The sequence below is a fragment of the Macrobrachium nipponense genome, chromosome 32 (assembly GCF_015104395.2).
Source record: "Macrobrachium nipponense isolate FS-2020 chromosome 32, ASM1510439v2, whole genome shotgun sequence".
Classification (NCBI taxonomy): domain Eukaryota; kingdom Metazoa; phylum Arthropoda; class Malacostraca; order Decapoda; family Palaemonidae; genus Macrobrachium; species Macrobrachium nipponense.
This window is the reverse complement of record NC_061094.1, coordinates 21,796,524-21,816,424: the sequence shown is the minus strand read 5'-3', so window position 1 is coordinate 21,816,424 and position 19,901 is coordinate 21,796,524. Positions and strand designations below refer to the sequence as shown.

Below are 19,901 nucleotides of genomic sequence, written 5' to 3'. Positions count from 1 at the left end.
CAAGAAATTAAAGACTTCGAAAGTCCTAAAAATCCCTTTAAATAGATGGTCAAATTCCGAGGACGTCCACCAGACCTTGGCCGACTGTAACGCCTGTCTGCGTGAGCTGTCCACTATACTGGAGAAGTCCCCTGGGAGGAGGCAGGTACTCCCAGGCCTAGACTTTCTCCAGTAGCGTACCATACTCCTGATTTGGAAGCTAACTTAGCTGGAGGAAAAACAAAAGAGTATTTTCCCGCTTCTTTCTTGTCCTTCATCCAGTCATTCACCCGTTGAAGGGCCTTCTTTGCCGAAATTGACATCGTCATTTTCAGGAAGGAGGACTTCTTTGGAGTCTTAGTCTTGGAAAACTGTGATAAGGGGGATAACGGAGCTGTCGGCTTAAATTCCCCCTCAAAAACAGCAATAAGACGTGAAGTCAGAACCTTATAATCTGAAGAAGGTTCTGTATTCTTTTCTTCAATTACTTCCAACTCTTCTTCTGCTGAAGAAATATCTTGCAAGTCGTCGTCGTATTGACGCTTCGTTGATGGACTAGCGTCCTGCCGCCTGCGTCCTGCGGCTAGCGAGGCATCGGCGTCCTGCCGCCTCTCGATGTCTTGCCGCCTGCGTCCTGCGGCTACCGATGCGTCTGCGTCCTGCCGCCTCTCGATGTCCTGCCGCCTGCGTCCTGCGTCCATCGTAGGACACGCCTGCTTCCTGCCGCCTGCGTCCTGCGTCCACCATTGGTCCCGCGTCCTGACGTTTGCGTCCTGCTTCTTCCGACACTATTTTCCTCCTAGCGCCAGTGCGCCCTGCGTCCCCGGCGAACGCGTCCTTGTCTTCCCTTTTCGAAGACTTAATGGGAAGGAAATCGTCCTTACGCCTCGAAGATGCTTGTTCAGGAGCATCCCAAGACTTCACCAACAATGCCAACTTGGACTGCATTTCCCGTAAGAAATGCTTCGTACCATCCTCATGAATGGTAGACGACGAAGGATGAGGATTACGAGCTGGACTGCGACCTAAAGGAGAGCGATCTTGTACTCTACCCGACGGAGAAATACGAGGGGAGGATCCATAAGAAGATGGAGGCGATTCTCCCAAGGCAATACCATGCCGAGACGGACGTATATCGCCAGTGCGATTTGCGTCCTCTCTAGTACGAAAAATCCTTTTCCTCTTGATCGGTACTGCTCCCCCGTCTTCCGAGGATGACACACCTCAGGGACTACTCCAAGCCTCACTATCTTGCACCTGTCTCTCGAGAGCAGTTGATGTCCTGAACGTCCTCTTGAGTGGGCGAGACACCACTGCATACCGACGTTCTCGCTCGGAAGTCGAACCTTCCGAGGACGCACACTTCCCAGTTACGCTTTTCTGCGGCGAACTGCAACAGCCTGGGAACTTGCAACAGGACTGTTCGAAGGGACGCCTGACCGTGTCAAAACCTCTCTCGCCTCCCTTCGACTGTCGACATGCCTTCTCCCTTGGGTCTGGGAGCTTGACAGAGGTCTAGGTCTAGGAGCACGAGAGAGACGATCAGACGCCCCCTCCACTAACACTTTCACTGACATCGAAAGCACTAACTTTGTCTGTAAGTCGCTGTATCTGGTCGCCCATGGACGCAAGGGCAGCGAACACTTTCACAATATTTGTATCGTTCGTCTCCTCCGATACAGCAGCGGGCGCAGAGATACCTGGGGAGAAGGAACTACCAATTCTACATTAGAAGGAGCTGGAGAGGAAATACAATCACTCCTTTTACTCGAAGAATTTGACTTCTCACTACGAGAAACAGATCTCCTTACACGATCTTTCTCCAGTCTCTCAACGTATTTCATAAAGACCTTCCATTCCTTCTCTGATAAATTCTCACATTCAATGCATCTATTCTCCCAAGTACACGCATTCTCCCTACATTTCTTACAAACGGTATGAGGGTCGACCGAAGCTTTCGGCAGTCTTACCTTACACCCCTCTTTTACACACACTCTAAACATACTTCCAGAGTCAGACATCTTAAAGAACAATCCAAAGCGAATGCCAAGCTAACGTTTCCGAGTACAATACCAAAATCCAAGATCAGTCAGCAACGAGAATGAAAATTCTAGCAAGGGAACCACCAACAATGTTGCCGGTTCGGCTGGCAGAGAAAATCTGGCCCAATTGGGAACGGTTTCCTAGCGCTAGCGCCACGGTAACGGGGTGGTGGTTGCCTGAACTACTAATAGGTTACTAGCGATTGCCGCGAGTTTTGAAAATTTCTGCCAGGTGGAACAGAGAATATAGCTATATATATACCTGCCAGGTAAGTGTCATACATTAAATGCTAAATTAAAAACCATCTGTGTACAGTATTCGCATATTTTTTTCTGGAACTTTTCCCACATTATTCGTGGAAAATTCACCCATTCGCAGTTTGTTTCTATGAGAAATATCCACAAATTCCTGGTTTTGTTAATCAATTTCATCATAAAATGAACTTTTTGTGATAAAACTATTAAAAAAAACAGGTATACAAATTTTTAGTGGGTTTTTCTTGAGTTTTAACTAACAAATAGGACGTTTTTAAGCATTTTTATAGGGGTTCCAAATATTCGTGGATTCCAACTATTCACGGGAGACCACTGTATAGGCTAGCTTTTGGTTACAGTATATATACTATTCTCACATATCACGTGACTTTTGAAGACCTAATTTTTTTTTTTTTTTTTACTAATTTTTAAGCTAATTTTGAAGGGGGGTTGCATCATACACAAGATATAAAATTAGTATATGTAATATTCCAATATATATTAGTATTGTAATATAAAATACAAACATAATGAATATGCATCTTTTCCAAGGATGTTTTAAAAAAAGTTATGCTTTACTTCACTATATTCAATAATATTTTATGTACAGTATTATCATGTTACAGTTGTTTCATAAAATACAAACAGTGATCATGTATCATTTGCATTGTTTATATTTTTGGGAACATAGACAACAATACCATTCAGGAATTTTTTTAGGCAACAATTTCTGTTTAAAGATAACCATGGGGGAAAAGTCTCATCTCATCTTCCGAAAACATTAATCCAACAGTTAATTGTGTGTCTTTTCATGACCAGTAGTTTTAGTAGTTTTGATTAAACATTTTTCTCTCCAATTTTATTTACAGTCGAATTTGATGGCAATACAAAGTTTAGGTGAGTTTCATCTATGGTGCCGATGCACGTTAATTCATAGTTATTAGAAGCTTGAAACACTGTTTTCGCAGCTTCAGCTACATTTTGCAGTATAATTCCTTGTCAATCTTTTCCCCACAGTGAATAAGGGTATACTGTACTGTAATGTAAAAATACATCAGTTCTATTCTACCTAACAGTAATTATTTACTATCGCAAAAATTATATTTATAATTAAAAAATGCTTTATTTATACTTACTAAGCAATTAGATAGCTAAGGATTTCTAAGTACCAGTAGCTAAAATTTTGAAAAATGCTGTAGCAATTCTTTTATTTTGGTATAGGTCAATACCCTGCCCACTCGGCAAAGAAGCTAAATTTTATTTATGCCTTATCATCCAAGAGAAGGGAGGAGGGTGGCCTCCCATTCTGTAATTACTTGATGTGGCGAACAGGTCTATTGATGGTCTTCGTCAAAGCTTCCAGAGGTCCTGACACACACTCTCATTCAGAGTCCATTTTATTGGTAAAACCTGATTCACACAACTCAGTTCATCTGCAATAACGTTAATTTTTCTTGGACGAACCTTGGAAAAAGGGTGATCCTCTTCTCGTTCGTCCAGGTGAGGAGATCTTCAGCTATCTTGTTGAAAGAGAATGAGTGGGGTCCCTTCCTGCTTCCGTACGTATGACAACGCTGTGGTGTTGTCCGAGTAGATCGCTATATTCTTGTCGGTGACTATAGGGTCGAATGCTTGTAGTCCTAAGAGGATGGTTTTCAATTCTTTCACATTGATGTGTAAGGTCTTCTCTCGTTCTGTCCACAGATCTAATACTCTCTTGTCTCCTAGAAGGGCTCCCCATCTGCTGTCCGAGGTGTCTGAGAAGAACTGCAGGTCGGGGTTCGACACGACTAGGGAAAATCCTTCTTGTAATCTTTCCCTCGAATGCCACCAATGAAGAACCACTTTTATCTCTTCCGTCAGAGGGAAGACTAGCGGGTCCGGTTGCGTCTTGCAAGACCAATTTGCTTTCAGGAAGAACTGAAACGGCCTCATGTGTAGGCGTCCTAACCTGACAAAACTCTCCACTGAAGCCAGGGTCCCGAGGAGGCTCATCCATTCGAGGGCTGAGCAGGACGGGCGAACAAAAAATTGTTGGACTGTCGACAGGCAGGACTCTATCCTCTTCGGGGAGAGAAAGCCTGAAAAGCTAGAGGCTAGTATCATCACTAAATAGAGAATCCTCTGAGTTGGAATCAATTGGGACTTCTGTGTTTATTAGAATACCCAATTGCTGGGTCAAAATAAGTGCCTTCTCAAAGTCCTTCACACACTGACAACTGGATCTGGCTCTCAGGAGCCAGTCATCTAAGTAAAAAGCTGTGTTGATCCCCATCAAATGCAGCCACTTTCCTAGGGGAGCGAAAACCCGAGTAAATACTTGAGGGGCTGTTGACAGTCTGAAGCAAAGGGGTCTGAACTGGAAGACTCTTCTTGAAGACCAATCTCAGAAACTTCCTGGAGCTCTGATGGATGGGGACATGGAAGTATGCATCCTTTATGTCCAGAGACACCATCCAGTCACCCAGTTGGTTGGCCGACATCACCGATCGACTGGTTTCCATTCGGAATTTTGTCTTTCGGACGAAGAGGTTCAGAGCACTTACGTCCAAAACAGGTCTCCATCCCCCTGATGCCTTGGGGACTATGAAGAGCCGCTGTAAAATTCTGGGGAGTTCTTGTCTGGTACCTCCTCTATGGCTTCTTTGCTGATGAGTTCTTCTACTTCTTTGGCTAGAGCCAAGGCTCTTGTTGACCTTGTCGAGTATGCTGTCAAACAGAAAGGTATATTGGACAGTGGTGGATCCTGTGTAAATGGGATAACATATCCCTCTCGAAGCACCTGTATTACCCACTGTTCCGCTCCTCTTCGACTCCATTCCTCCCAGTAGTCATGGAGTCTTGCCCCCACGGGTGTGTGAAGGATCTTTCGTTCATTTCTCTGTCATTTTAAAGGGAGGTTTCTTGGTAGACTTGGAGGTAGTTTGTAGGTTAGCCCTTGGTCTCTGCTGCCACCTCGACTTGCCTCCTTGAAAGGGGTGCTTTTATAGAGGGGAAGCTTTAGCTCCCATCGTTGGAGGTTCGCTGACTGAGAAAGATCATTAGTGGACTTTTTCTCGAGGTCCGACAGTACATGTTGGATAGTTTCTTCTGGGAACAGGTGAGACTTACTCAAGGGGGAGAACGGAGAACAACAAAGCCAATTCTCTCTTCTTGAGTACTCCCATAGTGAATAGGGCAGCCAATTCCCCTGAACCGTCTCTCACTGCCGCACAGGAGAAAACATTGAGCCAGTCCGCAGAAAATTCTTCATCCAGAGACTGGCAATCTTCTATCTTTCTGGCTAATGCTGCAATTGTCCAATCCAGAAAACTGAAGACTTTGATCACTTTGTACAAGTTCTTCACCAGGTGATCCAACTTGGGTGAAGAGAACGACACTTTCGCAGCCGAGAACGCTGCTCTTCTGTGTGAGTCCACAAGGCCGGAGAAATCTCCTTGGGAGGAGGCAGATACTCCCAAGGAAGGAACTTCTTCTGTCGCATAAAACCTATAGGTTTTATTCTGCAGCTTTGACAGAGGGTACGCAAATGAACCCTTGCCTGACTCCCTCTTCTTAGCAAGCCACTCTTCTACTTCCTTCAGTGCTTTTTTTGAGGACTGAGAGAGAACTGGTTTCGGTAAACCCGAAGGCGCTGATCCCCTAACCTTCACAAACATCGACGGAGGAGAAGGCGGCGAAGCTGGCTAAAAAAAATCCGGATATGTCTGTAAAAGGAACCTTAACAGACTAGAATAAGCTGAAGAGGATTTAGATTCCTGTTCTTGAGTTTCCTCTTCCGACAGGACGGAAGACACCCCATCTTCTTCTTCTGTCTGGTGGTTTGTTGTCTTCTTCAAAAAGACCATTAATTCTTGAAGTTGATGTTTAAAGGGGGCCCAAAGCGGAATCCTCTAACAAAGGTTTAGTCTTCGAATCATCCTTGGTTGAAGTCGTGGCTGTCGTATGGCTCCTTTGAAAACGATTGACTGGGAGTCGAAACAACACGAGACGTATGAGGCGAACGAGTCGAAACTCCTATCGACACACAACAAGGCGAGTCTGCATCGCAAGTGTGCGAGCGCTGGACCGCACGTGAGTGTCTAACTTTGTCCAAAGTTACACTATCAGAAGAGGACTGACGATCTTCCCGGAAAATCTGGTCCGGAGCAAAAATGCAGGAAGGTTGTGGACTCCAGTGCTCCTTAATAGGTGGGCGACATGCCTCTCGCACACGTGGCACTAAACCACTCCACACCTTTTGCCTCAACACAGACGACTGCACTTCCAAGTCAGACGACAACTGCACATCACTGATATCTCCCAATAAAATGTATCACTGAATCTGCTTTCCTCCCTATCCGTGGTATTCACTCGACACCGGGGAAAGAAAAAAAAAAAAAGCCTAACTGAATTTCCCATCCATCAAAGGAGGCTTGCTTATTCATTAGACACCTGTCAAAGATTTCAAGTGTATTTTTAAAAATTTCCCTCTCTATCCAAAGTATTCATCAGACACCAGTCATAGGCATAGACCTAGTCAAGATTCCTGGTTCAACAACATTGTGACGAGGGGCTAGAATTCAAAATTCACAAACACAACATTTACACTACTGTATTGTCTTGCTCTCTTGTGGTGCTTCGAGGAGTTCAACTTCTGGGCACATGTTCTAAATTTTGCTGTTCTCTAAACAATTTGATTCATCTATGTATGATTCTCTTCAGTATATCAAGGTTTCTTGATATTTCTCTAACAGGAACTTTCACCAAATGCTGAGCAATAATTGTCTCTTGCTCAGCGGGGGATGTTTCTTGGACCAATAAATGACACATTGACATTTGATTCACGTGCAATCACAACATCGAAACCAATACAGTGAGGTTGTATGGTTCACACTATTAGATTATCTTTTTTTTTTATTATCTTTGATAGCATTTTGTGAGTTTTTATGTTTTCAGTAAAATTTAACACATGAAATCGTTCAACTACCTTCAACTTAATATTGAAATGATAATGTAATATGTTTATGCAATACTGCTATATGTCAGTGATTGTGATATGACGTTTTTTATCACTTCCTTTCATTCAGGTCAATTTTGCTATATGGAAAATAGATTTATGCAATAATATAACCTGATATTCTTAAGATATCATATCAGTGACTGTTTTTAATGTCATTATATAAGATTTCTTACATCTTCAAAAAGAAAAATAGATTAATAAGGCATGAATCATGCCTCAGGGAGGTGAACAAAAAATTATGAAACTCTGCCACAACTTATTTGAGCGTGTGAACATGTACCCTGAAAGCAGCAAACAGCCAATACCATGAAATATCAACAAGCATCTATACACAATGGTGGGAAGAATTCTGACTAGAGCTAAAACATTTGACACACACCTGGTGGAGAACATGTGTACCAAACAGTCATCTGGGGTCTTGTCTTTTGTTAAAATGCTGAATCGCCTATTGCCGCAGAAATATAAGCTATCTTTAACAGTAGGTAAGATTCATACAAAAAAATAACATTCCTAAGCATTATTCTTTGCAACGTAAAATCTGGTCAATTTCATTTCTGACAATTCTATGTTCACATCTGCCCATAATATACAAAATCACTTGCATGACCACTATTTGTCAGCTTTAAATGTACAGTAAAAATGTCATGTACCTTTTGCTCATGTTCTCCATGAACTAATGCAACACGATGATAACCAACACTGGAGGGACGTGAACGTGGCCGCTTTCTTGGAACATACTTTGCTGGTATGCTTCCTACTGTCCTTATTGTATGAGTTGTTGCCATGGGAAGAGATCTGTAGAAAACTAAAATAATATAGGAATGCATTGAAGGCTTAGTCCTTTTACAATAATATGAGGCTAGGGTCATATCTGAAGCTGCTAAAGTAAATTAACTATTTAATTACTATTTAACCATGAAAAATTACACAATGATAATGAACAAAACATTCTAAGCAGAATATAGTACAATATACAGTGAATGCACAAAATTATTTCAATACAAATGCTTTAATGGGATCAATAATGTTCTTGTCCGTTTTTTTCATTCTCATTTAACACTTTTTGGTTAAAAATGACGTTATTATGATATAATAAAGTTTCATGTATACTTACCTGGCAGGTATATATATAGCTATAATCCTCTGTCGCACTGGCAGAATTTTCAAAACTCGCGGCAACCGCTAGATCACTGGTAGTTCAGGTGATCGCCACCCCTTTCCCGTGGCGCTAGCGTTCGGAACCATTCCCATTTACGTCAGATTTTCTCTGAACCCTGTCTCCTGAGGGGAGGAACTAGGCAACCCATGACAATGGTAAGTATACATGAAACTTTGTTATATCATAATAACGTCATTTTCATGTATGACACTTACCTGGCAGGTACATATATAGATGATTGACACATTTGGTGGTGGGTCAAAGACAGCAACATCGTCAGAGTTTAAAACTTAATTAAAATTTTAAAATATTCTTAGGTTCCTTACCTGCTAAGGTAGCTGACTTCATAGGTCCTGCCTCTTAGCCTGCTAAACCTTATTAGCTTTCAACTAGGATGTGACTGAGTGTTGAAGAAGCCATCAAAGGGTCTGACAACTGGACGGGACCAATTCGTTGACAGTACACCCTAGCCTCTCTCACCACGGGCATTCATGCTAGGAAATGTTAGTCCACCTGAACCACACACATACGCATATAACTAACAACGATACTCCATCGACTGAAGAGGTACTACTAAAACCTCTCAGACAACCATAAAACACAAAACTAATTAAAATCTCCTAGCATGTTAGAAAGTTATGGGGTGGCAACTCCTTTGCCCAATACTGCACCTGAGGATACGTAAGGGCCCAAAGTTTGACAATTGTCGAACGTTGTTTTGACGTTTCTCAGATAGTGAGAGGACAATAAAAAACTGAGTTAGTCCTCCACGTCGTTTCAATAATATCTTTGAGGGCATATTTCTCTTGAACACCAAGGACGTAGCTACCGCTCTTACCTCGTGCGCCCTAACCTTAAGAAGGCCGAAGTTCTCTTCCTGGCATAGCATATGAGACTCCTTAATAAGCTCCCTTATGAAGAAAGCGATAGTGTTCTTAGTCATGGCTCTGCTGGGGTCCTTCACAGAGCACCAAAGTGATTCTGAAGTACCTCTAATACTCTTAGTTCTCTCCAGGTAATGGTGCAAAGCCCTTATTGGACAGAGAACTCTCTCTTGTTCTTGTCCCACAAGATCTGATAAACCCGCAATTTCAAAAGATCTTGGCCAGGGATGAGATGGGTTTTCGTTCTTGACAAAGAATTCTTCCTGAAAGAGCATATTGCCATGTCATGTTTCCAGCCCACATGTCTACTAATAGCTTGTAGTTCACTCACTCTTTTCGCTGTGGCCAAGGCCACCAAAAAGATCGTCTTTTTAGAGACATCTCTTAAAGAAGCCTGACCCATTGGTTCAAACTTCTTAGTTCCCAGGAATTTTAGAACTATATCTAGGTTCCAAGAAGGAGCTCTATAGCATTGTTCTTTCCTTGTTTCAAAGGACCTTATGAGGTCTCTCAGATCCAGATTGTTAGTAATATCTAATCCCCTGTGCCTGAAAACAGAGGCTAACATACTCCTGTAGCCTTTGATTGTCTGCGTACATAATCCCGCTTCCTCCTTCAAATACAGAAGGAAGTCTGCAATCTGGGTCACAGAGGTACTGGAAGAAGAAACCTTTCGACTCTTACACCACTTACGAAAGGGACTCCCACTTCGCCTGGTACACCTTGATTGTAGAGGCTCTTCTTGCTCTGGTCCATAGCTTTGGCCTCTTCCTTAGAAAACCCCCTCGCTCTGACAAGTCTTTTGATAGTCTGAACGCAGTCAGACCCAGAGCGAAGGTGTTCTTGTGATACCTGTTGAAGCGGGGCTGTTTGAGTAGGTCTACTCTTGTTGGAAGTGTTCTTGGTGTGTCGACTGTCCATTCCAGTACCTCTGTGAACCAATCTTGTGCCGGCCAGTAGGGGGCTATGAGAGTCAGTCTCGTGCCTTGACTCTCCCTGAATTTCTTCATCACCTTTCCTAGAATTTTGAACGGAGGAAAGGCGTACGCATCTAGGCCTGTCCAGTCTAGAAGGAAGGCATCCACTGCGACTGCTTGACGGTCTGGGACTGGAGAGCAGTATGTCGGTAGCCTCTTCGTATTTGCGGTCGCAAATAAATCCACCACTGGACGACCCCATAAATTCCACAGACTCTGGCATACTTCTAGATGAAGGGTCCACTCTGTAGACAGCAATTGACCTTCCCTGCTCAACAGGTCCGCTCTCACATTCTTCTCCCCTTAAATGAACCTGGTGAGCAGGGTGACGTTCTCCTTCTCTGCCCACAGGAGGACTTCTTCCGCTAATTTGGACAGTGAAACTGAGTGCGTTCCTCCTTGCTTGCGAATGTATGCCAGAGCTGTGGTATTGTCCACGTTCACTTGTACCACCTTGTTGTGGATCAACGCCTTGAGCGCTTTCAAAGCCAAGAAAATTGCCATCAGTTCCTTCCTGTTTATATGCCAAGCCGCTTCCTCCTTGCTCCAACGACCTGACACTTCTTGAGGGCCTAGAGTCGCTCCCCAAGCCTGCGTCCGAAGCGTCTGAAAATAATACAAGGTCTGGGTTCCTTAGTCGGAGCGACGCTCCCTCCGCTAACTTTCCCGGAGTTAGCCACCAGAGTAATTCCTTCTTGATCTTGTAAGGAATTCGAAACAGGAAGGAATCCAGTTACGATTTTCTTGGCCATACTTCGTTCAGGAAGATTTGTAAAGGTTCTTCATTTGCGAGGTCTTCCTAGAGAAACGAACCACTCCAGCGACGAGAGATTCCTCAACAAGCTCATCCACTCTCGCGCCGAGCATTGGTCTTTCTCTAGAAAGGCTTGCACTTTCTGAAGGCACTGAACTTGCCTGTCTGATGACGGAAAGCCCGAAAAGTCACTGAGGCAATCTGAATCCCCAAATAGATTATCTCCTGTTTGGGGATCAGATTCGACTTTTCTAAAATTCACTATCAGACCCAATTCGTTTGTTAATTTCAAAGTTGTTTCTAAGTCCTCCAGACACTATTGTCTTGATTGGGATCTTACAAGCCAGTCGTCTAGGTATAGCGATACCCTGATCCCTAGAAGATGCAGCCACTTCGCCTGGTTCGTCATCACTCTCGTGAACACTTGCGGAGCCGTGCAAAGTCCGAAGCAAAGAGCTTTGAACTGAAATACCCTGTTCTGGCTCATAAACCTCAAATACTTTCTTGATCCTGGATGAATAGGGATGTGGAAATACGCATCTTGAAGGTCCAGGGTGACCATCCAGTCCCCTGGACGTACCGCTACTAGTACTGATTCGGTCGTTTCCATAGTGAATTTTGTTTTTTCCACAAACAAATTGAGGTGACTTACATCCAACACCGGCCTCCATCCGCCCGAGGCTTTCGCTACCAAGAAAAGCCTGTTGTAGAATCCTGGAGAGGAGTGGTACAGAACAGGTTCTATCGCTCCTTTCTTGATCATGGAGCGGATTTGCTCCTGCAGATCCTCTTCTTTCTCTGGATCGTGGTAATGGGATCCTAGGTCTCTCGGTGATGTAGAAAGAGGAGGTTTCTTTAGGAAGGGAATCTTGTAACCTTCCCTGGCTACCGTGACGACCCAAGGGTCCGCTCCCTTGTTGTGCCAAACTTCCCAAAAATCCTGGAGTCTGGCACCAACTGATGACTGGAGGACTTGTACATCACTGTTTGTTAGCTGGCTTCGACTCTCTCTTGGGAAGAGCCCTTTTTCCTCTAAAGGAGGAACGAGGAAATGTTTTGCCTCGAAACGGCTGTTGAGGTAGCCTTGACTCCTTCGGAGTCTTCTTAACTCCTTTTTGTGGCAAAAATTTCCTTACAGAAGAAGACAGCAGAATCCTGAGTCGCCTTCTGTGTTAACGACAACGAGATGTCTTTAACCAACTCTGCAGGAAAAGGTTGGTTGAATTGATAAAGGGGAGAAAATCAACTCTGATTTTTGCGTGTTGGACATGCCTTTCGCCGCAAAAGAGCACAGGAGGGACCTCTTTTTCAAAACTCCTGCTGTAAATAGGGACGCTAATTCATTCGCCCCATCTCTCAGGGCTTTATCCATGCAGGACATAATACTGCTTGGTAGTTGATGAGCAGACGAATCCTTTTCTTCTAAAGTGCGCGCAAGCGCTCCCAATGACCAGTCAAGAAAGTTGAACACTTCGAAAGTCCGAAAGAAGCCTTTCAGAAGATGATCCAGCTCTGAAGACGTCCACCAAACCTTGGCCGCGTGCAGAGCATGCCTGCGGGAGCTGTCCACAATGCTGGAAAAGTCCCCCTGGGAGGAGGCAGGAACTCCCAAGCCGAGACTTTCCCCTGTAGCATACCAGACCCCCGACTTCGAGGCCAACTTGGCCAGAGGAAAAGCGAAAGAAGTCTTCCCAGCTTCCCTCTTCTCCTTCAACCAGGTGTCAATCCTTTGCAGGGCTTTCTTGGCAGAAATCGAAAGTGTCATCTTCAGAAAAGACGATTTCTTGGTATTCTTGTTCTTCGAGAACTGCGAAAGTGGGGATAACGGAGCTGATGGTTGAAATTCCCCTTTGAAAATAGAAAGGAGACAATCAGTCAACCTTTTATAATCCGAAGACGGAGCTTCCATATCTTTCTCCTCTTCAGAAACAAAGTCCTCAGCATCTTCTTCAGCTGAAGAAACCTCCTGTAATCCTTCGTCTAAACGCATATCTTCCACTTGTTTAGCACGAGAATCTTGCATCGTGTCCTGACAAAAATCTCGGAAAATACGGGAAGAAGGGCTAACATCCTGCCGCCTGCGTCCTGCGTCCATCGTTTGATCCACGTCCGCCGTACGTCTATGCGGTTTCTTGCGTCCTGTGTCCTGCCCAACTGAGCGATCGTCCTTTCTGGAAGTCACCGTGCGTCCTGTTCGCGACGCCGAAGTACTAGGAGGCGGCGGAACACTCCGATCATGCGTCCTCTTGGAAGACTTAACGGGGAGAGATGCGTCCTTACGTCTCACGGAAGGCTGATCCTTCGCTTCCCAAGACTTAACCAGGTCTGATAATTTTCCTTGCATTTCCTTGATAAAGTCTCTAGACTCCGTCTCCTGACGTAAAGCATGAGAAGAAGGAGAGCGACGTCCTGAAGCGCTCGTCCAACGAGGAGAAAAACTTGAGGTCTGCGTGAAGGAGACGAAACAGGAGAGCGCCCCCAGGACGCAGAAAGATAGTCCTTCTCAGGAGAGCCGACTGTCATTGAATGTTTAGCGTCCTCCCTCGAGCGAAACGTTCTCCTCCTTTTAACAGGAATCTCTTCCTCATCCTCACTTGATGAAAAAATCTCTGGGCTACTCCATCTCTCTTGCTCGTAGTCGATGTTTTGCATCCTGCGTCCTCCTGAAATGAGGTTGGTCTGTTCGTCCTCTTGAGTGGACGCGATTCATCCGCATAACGCCGATATTTCCCTAACGCCCAACTGTCGGAAGACGTAACACACTTCCCAGTGATGCCTTTTCTACGGCACACTGCTGCAGCCTGGGACGCAACAGGACTGCTTGAAGGGACGACTGATCGCAAGGGGACCCCTCTCGCCTCCCTTCGACTGTCGACATGCCTTCTCCCTTGGGTCTGGGAGCTTGGCAGCGGTCTAGGCCTAGGAGCACGAGAGAGACGATCAGCCGCCCCTCCACTACACTGTCACACATATCAAAAGCACTCACTTTGTCCGTAAGACGCTGAATCTGTTCGCCCATAGATGCTAGGGCAGCAAACACTTGTACATAATGCGAGTCCTTCGCATCCTCAGAAGCAGAAGCAGCAGCAGCGCAGGAGAAACCAGAGGAGAAGGTGCAACAACTTCTACTTGGGAAGGCGGTGGAGAAATACATACTGAATCATTCAAGGCCTTACTAGAAGAGCCTGACCTCTCACTCCGAGACACAGATCTCCTAACTCGGTCTCTCTCTAATCTCTCCACATATTTCGTGAGTCTTCCACTCCTTTTCATTTAAACTCACACTCCTTACATCTATTGTCCCAAGTACACACACACTCCCTACATTTCTTACACACAGTGTGAGGATCTACCGACGCTTTCGGCAGTCTCACCTTACATCCTTCTTTCACACATACTCTAAAAGTCACACCAGAGTCAGACATTGTAAGAAAAAATCCACAGCGATTGCCAAAGCAACTTTCCAATACGATACCAACTAATTCTTCAAATAGTGAAAAGTCAGCAACAAGTTCCGAAATCCTAGCAGGGAACCCTCAACGATGTTGGTGGTTCGGCTGGCAGAGAAAATCTGACGTAAATGGGAATGGTTCCGAACGCTAGCGCCACGGGAGGAAAGGGGGTGGCGATCACCTGAACTACCAGTGATCTAGCGGTTGCCGCGAGTTTTGAAAATTCAGCCAGTGCGACAGAGGATTATAGCTATATATATACCTGCCAGTTAAGTGTCATACATGAAAGTAATCTTTAATGCGTGCTAGCAATGCCAATGCCTTTACAAACTGTTTCCATGAATTCTAGATGTCATAGAAATGCAATAATGATAAAATTGCTCTAATATTTATGTATATATATTACAAATAGATATGCTAAATTCACTTATTTCCACAGTTATGTGTAAGTCTTATCCCAAGTTTGGAGGGTAAACACAAACCAAAGGGTAACAGTGATAAAAAAATAGGAAAGCACGAACAATAAATCGTAGCTAATGTTCACAGCAAAATCGATGAAATTTGTGTCAGGAATTTTACAATGAATATTTTCAAATGAATTATCATGAATACATAATAAATTTATGCAATTCATAACCTTATTCTGGTGTTTATTTAAGTGTTATCTACCGCACTCTTCTTCCCAAACAATCACCAGGTTTCCCTGGTCGCAAGCGTAAACACCATCGTCGTTTAAGATTGTTGTTGAAGAAAGAAAGTGTCCCAACGTCTGTGGGTTTAAGTGGTATGGCGGATTTAGCACAGGAAATGGGAAGTTTTTGTTTACACAAGTGACTCTGCCCCCAACATCAAGATGACGTCAATCTTCTATATGTTAGGTATTTTAAGTAAAAATTTTTAAAGCATCATGGAGGTAAGTTAGCATTGCGCATAGCTAGACTTTCACTAACTTCTGTTTAATCGGAAATTATGGCCTTAATTTCTAACTTGGGAGAATAACATACTTCGAGAGGAAAGTATTGCTTCCCCAGAGGTTTGCTTGTGACTAATTTTGTCTAATTTTGACTAAATTTGTCTAATTCAGGTTACTGGAAGTGCTAAAGTTATATTTTGGGAAAAGTGATCGCGCTAGTAAAGGTAAAATACCAAACGGCCGGCCCCTACCGTAGCATGCCCATCTTCCCCCCCCAAAAAAAGTACTTTAACACATCCTGTAACCCAGGATAGACATTAGTCAAGAGCTAGTGTCCATTGAAGCAACACCTTGAGACCTCTTCTTTCCTCTAGAAGTAAGTCTTTTCTCCCAAGTCACAATTTAAGGCCATAATTTCCAATTATCAGAAAGGTGGTCACGCTATGGTAGAGGCCAGCCATTCAGTATTTTACCCTATTGCATAGCAAAACACCTGCACAACAATATCTGCACTCTTGCCAAAACCTAGGCTAGGTAATAGAAAAAACTAACTGGATATTGGTACGGCAGCCATATCCTGATCGCAATAGATAATGGTACGGCTGTGAATTGGGCATGCGCAAACCCTTGTTTACCGCCTCAGGCATATCAATGACAGCAGGAAGGGTGATCGAGCAACGTGAACCGTGTAATAATAAATCAGTTTTTTGGTTTCAATGAGCTGAAAAAGGCAATAGACATCTAGTTTACATATACACAGAGCCTACAGCTCCTAAACTATGATCCAAATAAAAATATGCATGGAATAAGTTATGCAAAGTCAGCAGTGCATCCAATATGGAAACATGCTGTTAATATTAACATGATTTGGATGATCACTTACGATTGATTAAGCCGTTTACCAGAGGATCAACTTTGGTAGTTTTCCTTACCACCATAAATACAGCACAGCATGATTTCTGTGTACTTCAAATTTTCTTAGAATCTCCTCTTCAGAGCTCTTTTCAGGGCCGATTCGATCGTTCGTGACCTACGGATAAACAATTTCTGAAAGTTTGACTCTCCTTAGACGTCTATTGCATTTTTCAGCTCGTTGAAACCTGAAAAACATCTGGTTTTTGGCAAAAACTGATGTATCATTACACAGTTCAGAGGAGATTCAAAGAAGATTAAATTTTCAAGTACACAGATACATTAGTTTAGTTTCACTTTTCATGTATAAAGTCATAATCTAAGTATGTTTAAGTATTATTGTAATTTGTGATATTTTCATTTACTGTCCAAATGTTTGGTGCTTCACTTTGACATTTTGAATTAAACATGTTCAGCGATACAATTCAGTTCGACTATTAGGTTATTACTACTGTCGCTGATCTTCTAATGCCGTACCTATAGCTCTTAGCAACAGTAGGGTAAAAAACCGCATGGTACAGGGGTGGACCATGTACGATCAATGTGTACAACCCCAAAAAAAGTACATTATAACGCGTCCTGATATCAGAGATGGGCATCAGACGCGACTTGTTGTTGGTGAGAAACGGAGCTAAAGACCTCTACACCGGTGTCAGGACGCGTTATAATATACTTTTCTTGGGGTTGTACACATTGATCGTACATGGTCCACCCCTGTACCATGCGGTTTTTTACCCTATATGGCAACTGCTGTATGATTAGCAATCTGGCAAAGGATACAGCTAACTGCCGTACCTACTACAGCAAGTCAAGATTGCAATACGGCACCACTAACAGAATCTGACGTACCCCCACCACACTATGTTATTTGTAAGGTAGGAAGTCTGAAATTGACGCATAAGCAATTCACAGCCGTACCAATATCTATTGCGATCAGTAGGTATACAGCTGCCGTACCAATATCCTGTGCTTAGAAAAAAAATGTCCCATGCTGTATCCCATTAGCCTGTGGGTAATGGATGCTGTAAGATTTCAGGCTACTTGCCTAGGGTGGGTACCTAGGCTAGTAGTGTCTGACGTTTGTTGTGCACAACAATTGCCCATCTGCCTTACCTACCTAAGCTATCTACTGGTAGCTAGGTATACGTAATACCTACCTAGATAGGAGGGAATCCAGGGAAAACGGGGCTTGACGATCGTTCAATAGCCTATTGGGGCATCGAGTTATGTTGGGGGTGGAGAGAGCGAGTTCGAGTCGACTACCTAGCCTATAGCCTAGGTAGCTAGTAGCTACTGCTAGGAACCTAGCTAGGCGGTCTTACCCAGCATTTCTAAGTTAGAAGGTAAATCAATGTCAGCCCTACATTCACGTCACATTAAAACCATAATATTAAATACTTTTTTTGTATAATACTACCCCAGTTTATGTTCGAAAGAAAAGCCCACATATAGAGGAGAGGGGCAGTTAGCCTTGACTAACCCATTCGAAAGTCATTGTCATTTTGATCATTGTACCAAATATCATGCCCTTGGAGAGTGGGTTAGTATCTTTATTAGGATATTTCAAGGAACAAACCTCACGGAGCAGTGAAAACAAAATAAGCAAAAATAACTAAAAGGCGTACATCAAACTTTAACTTACTTAACAAGATAACAAAATGTAATTGCGAAGTTTGACCAAATACATAGGTGAGGGTCGACGGACGACAATCTTCACTCTTCAACTGCAACGAGAAAACATAAACATCAAGGCGGCCCTGCAGAGCCATCTGGTGGTCAGTGGGAGAAAAGTCTACCTTGAGCTCTTTACTGATTTCGGCCTGACGTTATTCAAATCGGGGGATTTCTTTACAGCCGTTATCCAACTCGAATCTGCGGAAAACTCTCCCAGACGTATGAAGAACATCGATGAAACCTACTATGCCTACATTTGCATTAACTCCATGAAGTATGTAGTCTGGGCTTACGCGTATGAGATTCGATGGTCTTATCTTTCAAGGTGCCTATACCTTCTATCTATCCTTTCCATACAAAGCATTTTTGGACTGATTCTTTTGAGGTTATCATTTCTACGTGTTTCAAGTTGCGATATCGTTGTTAAACCTGTCTAGTAGGATAAAAGCTGCGACTTTCTGCTTTTCGTAAAATTTACTTGGATGAAAGCTGAGTTCCCTTACTGGTTATGCCATAAAAATTTCTAAAACTAATAGAGATCACAGGAGTGGGCTTCTATAGGTATTCTATTATATTGTGCCATACTTTCCAGCAATATCCCACTTTTTTTCTCCTTTACCAACCCCACCTTTTTATAAGGAATAACACACATGTTAGAAAATTTCCTTCGTTGAAGAATAAACGATTTCCAAGTCAGCACAATCATCATCGTGCATTGCTCATTTCAAATGAAAACCATATTCTTTGGAAACTTGAATTTTAAGTCATTGTTCCACTGTTACTATTACTTCCACGTGATTAGAGATTTCGTTTTGTCTCCTTCTTCTTAATAATAATAATAATAATAATAATAATAATAATAATAATATTATTATTATTATTATTATTATTATTATTATTATTATTATTATTATAGAGGGCTGCGTCAACATCGAGAACAGAGCACTGCATGGGGTATCATATCTGAAAACCAGTGAAGACGAGTCGCTCAAGAGTGCATAGGAAGAAAGACTGATAAAGTAGACGAAGACCCAGAAATATACAGAGACAGGACAATGGCAAACAGAACAGAGGAATGGCACGACAAACCAATGCACGGACAATACATGAGGACAGACTAAAGAACTGGCCAGCGATGAAACAAGGCAATGGCTAAAGGGGGGGGGGGGGGGGGGGCGGCGCTCACAAGGAATATAAGGAATGATAACAGTGGCACAAAGTCAGACTCTAAGAAACCAGATATGTTCAAAGAAACGATAGATGGAAATAACATCTCACCCATATGCAAGAAATGCAATATGAAAAACGAGACGATAAAGCACATAGCAAGCGAATGCCCGGCACTTGCACAGAACCAATACAAAAAGAGGCATGATTCAGTGGCAAAAGCCCTCCACTGGAGCTTGCACGTGCAAAAAAAAAAACACCAGCTACCTTGCAGTAATAAGTGGTATGAGCATCAACCTGGAGTGATGGAAAACGATCAGGGCAGGCAAAGATCCCCTGGGACTATGGTATCAGAACAGATAGGGTGATAGGTGCAAATAGGCAGACGTGACGTTGATTGACAAAATCAAGAAGAAACTATCACTCGATGTCGCAATACCATGTGACACCAGAGTTGAGGAGAGAGAAAGGGTAAAAATGGATAAGTATCAGGACCTGAAAGTAGAAATGAAGATGTGGGATATGCCAGTGGAAATTGTAGGTACCCATAATCATAGGAACCTAGGCACGATCCCAAGATCCTTGAAAAGGAATCTAGAAAAACTAGAGGCTGAAGTAGCTCCAGGACTCGTGCAGAAGAGTGTGATCCTGGAAACAGAGCACACGGTAAGAAAAATGATGGACTCCTAAGGAGGCAGGATGGGAACCCCACACTATAAATACCACCCAGT

General features: G+C 43.3%; 1 pseudogene; it reads right to left on the bottom strand.

Moving 5' to 3' along the window:
- LOC135207269 (DDB1- and CUL4-associated factor 12 homolog) overlaps nucleotides 1-18,116 on the bottom strand; it is a 118,676-nt pseudogene extending 100,560 nt beyond the window's left edge.
- Nucleotides 18,117-19,901: the final 1,785 nt, after the last annotated feature.